Here is a 7,805-nt window from a genome sequence, read left to right as displayed (position 1 = left end):
AAAGCATTGCACTCACATCAAATCAAATCGGTAATGGAAAGGGTGGCAGCCTAAAGTACTCTTGATCAACTGCTAATTTTGTTTTATTCTTCTTCCTCTTACAGCTATTCTCTGAAATGAATAACTCTGTATTCAAAAGAGGTTTTTGAGAGAAGCCTGGGCACTAAAACAGATTAAGATGAACCGAAGACACAGAAAACCATTATGTTCACAGAATAAACAGTTTTAGGCATTTAATGTTATAATAAATGTATTTGGCTGTGACGTGCTGCTTTCACCAGTAAAAGGTCTCCTGTTCAATATGCGTGTGTCTCCACATCTGGCCACTGGTACCACCAGGATGTCCAGGGGTGACAGTCCCACTGTCGATCTTGAATTTGTTATTCTGAGCAGCAGACAACTGCTATCAACATCCCTCTATTCAAAAGGGACAGGAAGTGAATTTAGTATTGCTGAGAAGTGTCTGATTTACTGCTTTAAGGATCAAAGTAATCAATTTATTCGGAGGATCAGAGAAAGAGCAAAAGAAGCAGATTTTGTCCTACTGCTGGCCCTGTCTTTGATGGCCACAGCTCTGGGTAACAAAGGTTTGTCAGCTTTTTGCTGTGCTCAGTCCTCAGGATCTATGCTAAGACTGAAAATACAGAGCCCTTGCTGGCCTATTGGAAAAAGAAAGGGATGCATAGAGAGCAGGGATGAGACAGAAACAATCAATTGCCATTCAAGGGTTCATCACTCTTTAAATATAAAATGTTCCTTCTAAGCACAGTGTGAAGGAAAATAAGACCTTGGAGGGTGGGGGAGGAAACCCTGTTGGTAAGCTGCTGACAATGTGGATTTGGGGGGTGTTTTATTTACTCTGGAGATTGGCTTTGCAGATCTTGAGATAGTTGTTCCAGGACTGTATGATATGTTGTTAGTCATTTACTCTCAGAACAAAGTCCAGGATGATAAGGCAAAAGAACAGAAAAGAAGTGGAAATTATTGTTAATACTCCCAACCTAATGAAGGAACCATAACAGGCCTATCCAAGAGCAGGAACATAGAAATCACTGGACTCTTACCATTGCTGAGTTTCACAGAGATGCACAGGACTCACTACAAGTCCAAAAATAAAGTTTAAAAATAATTCTGGGTCTCCATAATAGTGCCCTGAAAATTCCACTCTTGTGTCCTCATTCCTTTCCAACTAATACTCAGTCTTAATTACGATCACAAACCCTTCTTGCTATGAGAACTTATTACTGAGTGATTCCATTCTTTTGAGGCTCAGATGTTGCTTTTATAGCTTTATAGCTTCCAAAACAATCACAGCCTCTTGTGTGAAACAAGTAAGTTTAGTCCCGATTTTCCAAGAGTACTAATGAGAAAGTCCATCTGTTTCAATACAGTGACTGGGTCTGATAAGTAAAAATAAACAATCAAACAAATAAAACCATGCCACCAAAACCAAAACAAAACAAAACAAAAAACCCTGAAAGATAAATATATTGTATTGAGCTCTTTTTCCCCTTCCCAATCAACGAGAGTGGATGGAAACCGAGAATGATAAAATATGATTAGAATAAATGTTTGATACTTGAAGCCAGGATAACTGGAATACATTATTCACAGTTTGGATAAAGACATATACCATATGCACAGGGCAAAACAGAATTTTAAAGTGTGGACTTTGTGATGGGAAAACTAACAATTATGTCCTCCATTGCGGGAATACACTATTACACTGAGAGGTAACGCTGCTGTTAAGTGCTATGTGGTTCTGGGCAGGAAGATTTCTGGGGGAGGGAGGGGGGAGTAGTAGAACTGGTACCATTTCAGGAAGAGACACAGACATCTGTCAATATTCAAGTCCATTCACCATAGCCAGCTCTGATCACTCCTCCCTGCATTCTGGCTCCTGGTGATTTGTTCCCCAGAATCTTACCAAAGCTTCCTCTCCTTCCCTAATGAAACGCTTGTCAGCTGCTGCACATAAGATTTCCCCCTCTGGAATCTTGATGAACCTTTCCAATCAATGAGCCTCGATGATTTTTTCTCCCCAGAGAAATGAGGTTCGTGGTGAGTTGTGGTATTTCTGGATTTGATTCTTGATTGGATGAAGCCAAATGTACATGTATATTGTGTATATATTTTCCTATCTATCTATCCATATGCACACACATCCACATTTTCCAATGAAGGACAGAACTGTCCACTTGATTTTAAGGGCTCATGTGTAAAATAATCCTAAATCACTTCTATCGGAAGCCTCTTTCTTTCAGATGGTAGAGAAATCTGCTTTTGAAATATAGGTTTTGATCAATATTATATTACTGCTTTTTTGGTTCTCTAATGTCTATTTCAAGGGATGTTTTAACACTGTAAGTTTTACAGCAACTCATAACTGATAATGAAGACTTTCCCAGTACTATTTCTCCTTTGACACCTGAATTCCAAACTGAGATTTAAATATCTAGTAATTATGAATGATATCACAGACGAATATTAGATTAGAGTACAGAGCACATAAGACATCACAAATTCCTTTGTTAATGCTAAATTCCCAACCAAGGGAAACTCAAAAAGGCATCAGTGGATACTAGAAATAGAGGTTCTTTTTTTTATGCTCAGTGGATTTCTCACAGACCTTCTTGTGAGGAAAACCTACAGAGAGTATGTCAGCATCAAATAAAATTGCTACTTTGTATCCTATGGATTTAGATTATCTGGCACAGTGGCTTTAGAAAATTTGAATATTTTAAGGAAGTATATTCAGTAGAAAATAACTTCTGATAGATAAATAATACCCAACTTTAATCATTCTAGTATTTCAATTTAAAAACAAGTTCAGTGATAACATGATCCTATTCACCAAGGAAAACAGAAATTTTTAAATACAAAGCACACAGGAAACCTGTCATCTGTAGTCTTTCATTGGCTAGGAAGCAGAAGGGGTACACAGCTGATTAAAATAGAGTTGAAGGGCTGCAGGGGAGCCTGTCCCATATAATCCAACTAGAGCATTTAACACTCATCTCACTTTGTGCAAGCACTGAACCCTGCATGGTGGGATGTCACAGATAGCATACTAGAGTGTCTGTCCACAGGAAACAGTGTTTTGATAAATGAATAAACAAATAGACCCAACATACACATCTAACCTGAACACAGTCTGTAGATGCAGTGAAATCCTTAAGGAGAGTTAGGGAATACATCCATGGTCATCAGATTTATCTTTGAAACTTCTTTAGACGTGGAGGACCTGAACTCTGTGCTAACAGCATAGAATTAACCATAGCATTTGGATTTCACTTTCCTATTCCTGAGAGTGGTAGAGGCCTGGGTCTACTTTAAAATGGCAAGGAGAAAAGAGATCAGATGAAGAGATGGCAAGGACTAGGGGAAGGGTGAACACAGGATCAGGCAAAGAGGAACTCAAGGGATTTTTTCACTCCCTCTGTTTTTCCAAGAAAGTAGTGTGTGCATTCTTGTAGGCAAGGGCTTGGTGTATCGCTGCCCTGTCTCGGGGTTCTGTCACTGAGTTCAAGACTAAATGACAGCTTCATATGTGCTTAAGTGATAGGAACCATAAGATGCCCATCCAAGAAAGTCTTTTGTGAACGCAATGACTTACGGTAGAAGCTGGTTTTAGTCTCTTGGGGAAACTCAAGGTCACAGCACCTGTTTCCAGAGGGGAGAAGTATTATTTGATTCTTTCTTAGGGGTCTTTCCCTCACTACTGTCCCTGACTCTATTCCTTAGCCCTCCAACACTGCCCATTTACTACCAATAAAGCTACTCTTTGGATGCTTTGGCCAACCATATTTCATCCAAACTCCCATTCAGCAGACCATACAGTTTCTGAAGATATCATTAACCCAGCTCCAATGCACAGAACATGCAGAGAAAGTGAAATGGCAAATGTATTTGTGAGACCTCTATTCCCCTACACAGTAATGGCTTAACACTTTGGCATTAATTCCATTTGTCAAGCTGTAAGATAAATACATGCACATCAGACACTTTCCCAGCATTTATTCAAAGGGCAGACAGTGAAGACCACTATTTAAATGGGAAATGTGTTCATTTGTTTTTGAAAACAAAGCACAGCTTCACAATTTACAAAGTATGTCAATCCTTTTAAAGAGCCAGAGCAATTCCCAGAACAGCAGAGCTGCTGGCTAGGCTTAATCTCTCCAAAAGAATAACAATAACGATAAATTCTCAGATCCGGACGCAAGGTAACTATAACCTATTGTCTGGTAGTCAACGGTTAAAACTCTAAATAACTGAAACACACCAGCAACATTTGTATTTAGGATTTCTGCCTATCCCTATTAGGAACTTCATTGAATATGATTCCACGTATCTAACCATGAGCAAACTGCATTAAGTCTTCCATCCAGAGACGCTTTTTTACATGAAATGATATTCACACATGGATAAATTATCACATCTTGAAAGAGATTTCCAGATTTCTCCTTATGTCTCTTGCCTAAATTGGTCTCTATTTACATTGCAATGCCAGGTTGACTCTCTTCTTTAAAATGATGATGAGTTTTATGTTTTTTCCCCCTCAGCTTTCCAAGTGATCTAAAGCATGAAGTTCTAATGTGGGGCCTTATTCAAGTATTTTCCATCAAAAGGCTCACTACAGTTAGGAACAAATCACTCAAAATGGGTCAAAAAAAAGTACACAACTTTTGTAACAGTGTGTAGCTATGACTTCTCCATATACAAGAAAAACATCTTGTATACATCTCCTCCAGCCACTCAAGATGCCGAAGGGGAAGAAGGCCAAGGGGAAGAAGGTGGCCCCGGCCCCTGCGGTGGTGAAGAAGCAGGAGGCCAAGAAGGTGGTGAATCCCTTGTTCAAGAAGTGGCCCAAGAACTTCGGCATCGGACAGGACGTCCAGCCCAAGAGGGACCTCACGCGCTTCGTCAAGCGGCCGCACTACATCTGGCTGCAGCGGCAGAGGGCCATCCTGTACAAGCGACTGAAGGTGCCACCCGCCATCAACCAGTTCACACAGGCCCTGGACTGCCAGACGGCCACGCAGCTGCTGAAGCTGGCCCACAAGAACCGGCCCGAGGGAGAAGCAGAGGCTGCTGGCCCGCGCCGAGAAGAAGGCGGCCGGCAAGGGGTCCTCCCCACCAAGCGGCCGCCGCGGTCCTGCGGGCGGGCGTGAACACCGTCAGGACCCTGGTGGAGAACAGGAAGGCGCAGCTGGTGGTGGTCGCGCACGACGTGGACCCCATTGAGCTGGTGGTCTTCCTGCCCGCCCTGTGCCGCAAGATGGGGGTCCCGTACTGCATTCTCAAGGGCAAGGCCCGGTTGGGGTGCCTGGTCCACAGGAAGACGTGCACCACCGTGGCCTTCATGCAGGTGAACTCGGAGGACAAAGGGGCCCTGGCGAAGCTGGTGGAGGCCATCAGGACCAACTACAATGACAGATACGATGAGATCCACCGCCACTGGGGAGGCAAGGTCCTGGGGCCCAAGTCTGTGGCTCGCATCGCCAAGCTGGAGAAGGCCAAAGCCAAGGAGTTGGCCACGAAGCTGGGGTGACCGCGCCTTGGGCTCCTTGTACATAATAAAGATCGTTTGTCCCCTCCCCCCAAAAATGCAGATTGATGGAGGGAATCTTTCCCCCAAAGAAGACCCATAGCATCATTTCTGTTGTAAAACGAACGCAGTTCTAGAGGAAAGGTGATCAAGAATAGCCCATCCAGTCCAACTCCTAGTCTGCTAACCTTGTTCCTTCTGACCCTCTGTTAAGCACACATCTCACTCTGCTTCAGTCGGTCATGGGATTTCCTTTGTTACTCCAACAACAACAACAATTCTTACTGTGATATTTCAGGACTCGTCCACTCAGCCTCGGGACCTCTGTGATGCTGGTGCCTTCAGCCTGGAAAGCTCTTCCACCGTCTTCTCTCTCTCTCTGGATTCCTCCCGTCCCTCAGTGTGTGCCGTCTTCCCGAGAGCCATTCCTGGTATCCCATATCCGCAACCACAGGCCCACTGCACGACCTCTTAGTTGGTCAGGTTCCCCTCCCCCTTCCCATTTCCAGAGCTCTGCCACCCAGGGCCTACATACTATGAATACTTATTTATTGACCTGGCTGATGTCCAAGTATCTAGTATAGGATGATTATTTGATAAGTAATTGTTAAACAATCATTGAAAGGAAGGTAAGGCAATCTCTTGCCAAAACATGTGACATAATGAAAACATAGTGAAGCTTAGTATTTTTCCCAGTCAAATGCAATCTGAGCCAGAATGAGACAGGAAGTAACCACGAAACTTTAGTTGGTATCCTTTGCAACACATCATACCTTTAGTAAAACTGATCCTCAACTATAGCAGAAAAAGAGGAGATGTCCTAACTTTTTTTTTTTACATGCAATTAATGCTTTTGTGTCAGTCATGAAAATGCAGCTACTAAATCTGAAGTGATTAAGAATAAAGAAGCATGTTTGAAAGGTGCTAATTGAAATAAATGCAACCATAATGGTTAGCCTTTTAGATGCTTTCTGAATGTACAGTTACCTTCAGTTTCACATCCCCTACAAAAATCTGAAGTCTATGCGGTCAAGGACTTTGTTTAATCTCTGTTCTTCCAGGACTTAAGACAGTGTGCAAGTCACATAGTATATACTCAGTATATATCTTGCATTCAGATAAAGCACTACTTTGCTCCAAGCAGGCATTGCGTTAAGCAATACAAAAGTCCTTCATGGAGCTCCCACTATTTTTCCCATTCTATGAATGATAAGCTCAGGAGAGCTCAGAGAATTTCAGAAGAGTGCGTCCACACACGTCACTCTTACCCTCATCCATTTCATCTTCCATTTATCTAACACCGTGATCAGGTACGAAGATGCCCTAGCTTGCTGAACAATCTTTCTAAGGAATTTCTCACAAGAAATATAGGAGCAATAGTGTAGGTAACAGACACAGATACCCTCGTGGATGGTTACAAACCTGAAAATATTCTGACAAAGAGATTTTTTACTTTGGTCTGATGATCAGACATCACTGACTGAGCCCTGGCCTTGTGGCCCATCAGATTAAATCTCTGCTTCTGATGCTGGCATCCCATATTGGAGTGCTGATTCAGGTCACTGCTAATTTGCTTTTGATCCAGCTTCCTGTAACATGCCTCTGAGAGCAGCCCCGAATGGCCCCAGTACTCTGGTCCCTATCACCCATGCAGGAGGCCAAGACAGAGTTCCTGGTTACTGGCTTCAGCTGGGCTGAGACCTGTTGATGCCATCTGGGGAGAGAACTAGTTGGTGGAAAATGTTTCTTTCTCTTTCTCTCCCCTTTTCTCTCTCTCTCTTTCATGCTTCCTTTCCTTTCTCTCTCTCCCTGTCCCTCTCTTGCTCTTTCTGCCATTCCCTCCATCAATCTGCATTTTAAAATAAATATTCCTTTTTTAAAAAATCACTGTTTTTCACTCCCCACTTAAATATCAGTAGTCTAAAGGGGTTACACTCTGTAAAATATTGTTACACACCAAAACAATTAAGAAATAAACTGCCAAGGTTGAAACAATCGAATGTATTTAAACCATTATGCTGTCAGCTCTAAACCAGAATTTATTTCTAGACTCACAATACAAAATCAATACTGTAACAAACATCTAAATTGAAAGTTAGAGATTCCTGAGTATGCATACACTGCAAGGATTTTTTATTTTAATCCATGATATATATTTATATCAGATAAAATTCCCAATTGAAAATTCTCAAGTTCATCATTATATATAGCTCATGTGAATTGATCTATAAACGTTCAGGACTATCACTACAACTCA

At 42.0% G+C, this 7,805-nt stretch overlaps 1 pseudogene; it reads left to right on the top strand.

The window, feature by feature from the left end:
• Positions 1–4,747: 4,747 nt before the first annotated feature.
• LOC100356020 (large ribosomal subunit protein eL8 pseudogene) lies at positions 4,748–5,551 on the top strand (annotated as a pseudogene).
• The last annotated feature ends 2,254 nt before the right edge of the window (positions 5,552–7,805 follow it).

Source organism: Oryctolagus cuniculus, chromosome 6, assembly GCF_964237555.1.
Source record: "Oryctolagus cuniculus chromosome 6, mOryCun1.1, whole genome shotgun sequence".
Lineage (NCBI taxonomy): Eukaryota > Metazoa > Chordata > Mammalia > Lagomorpha > Leporidae > Oryctolagus > Oryctolagus cuniculus.
The sequence above is the reverse complement of the archived record's forward strand: the minus strand, read 5'-3'. Positions and strand labels throughout refer to the sequence as shown.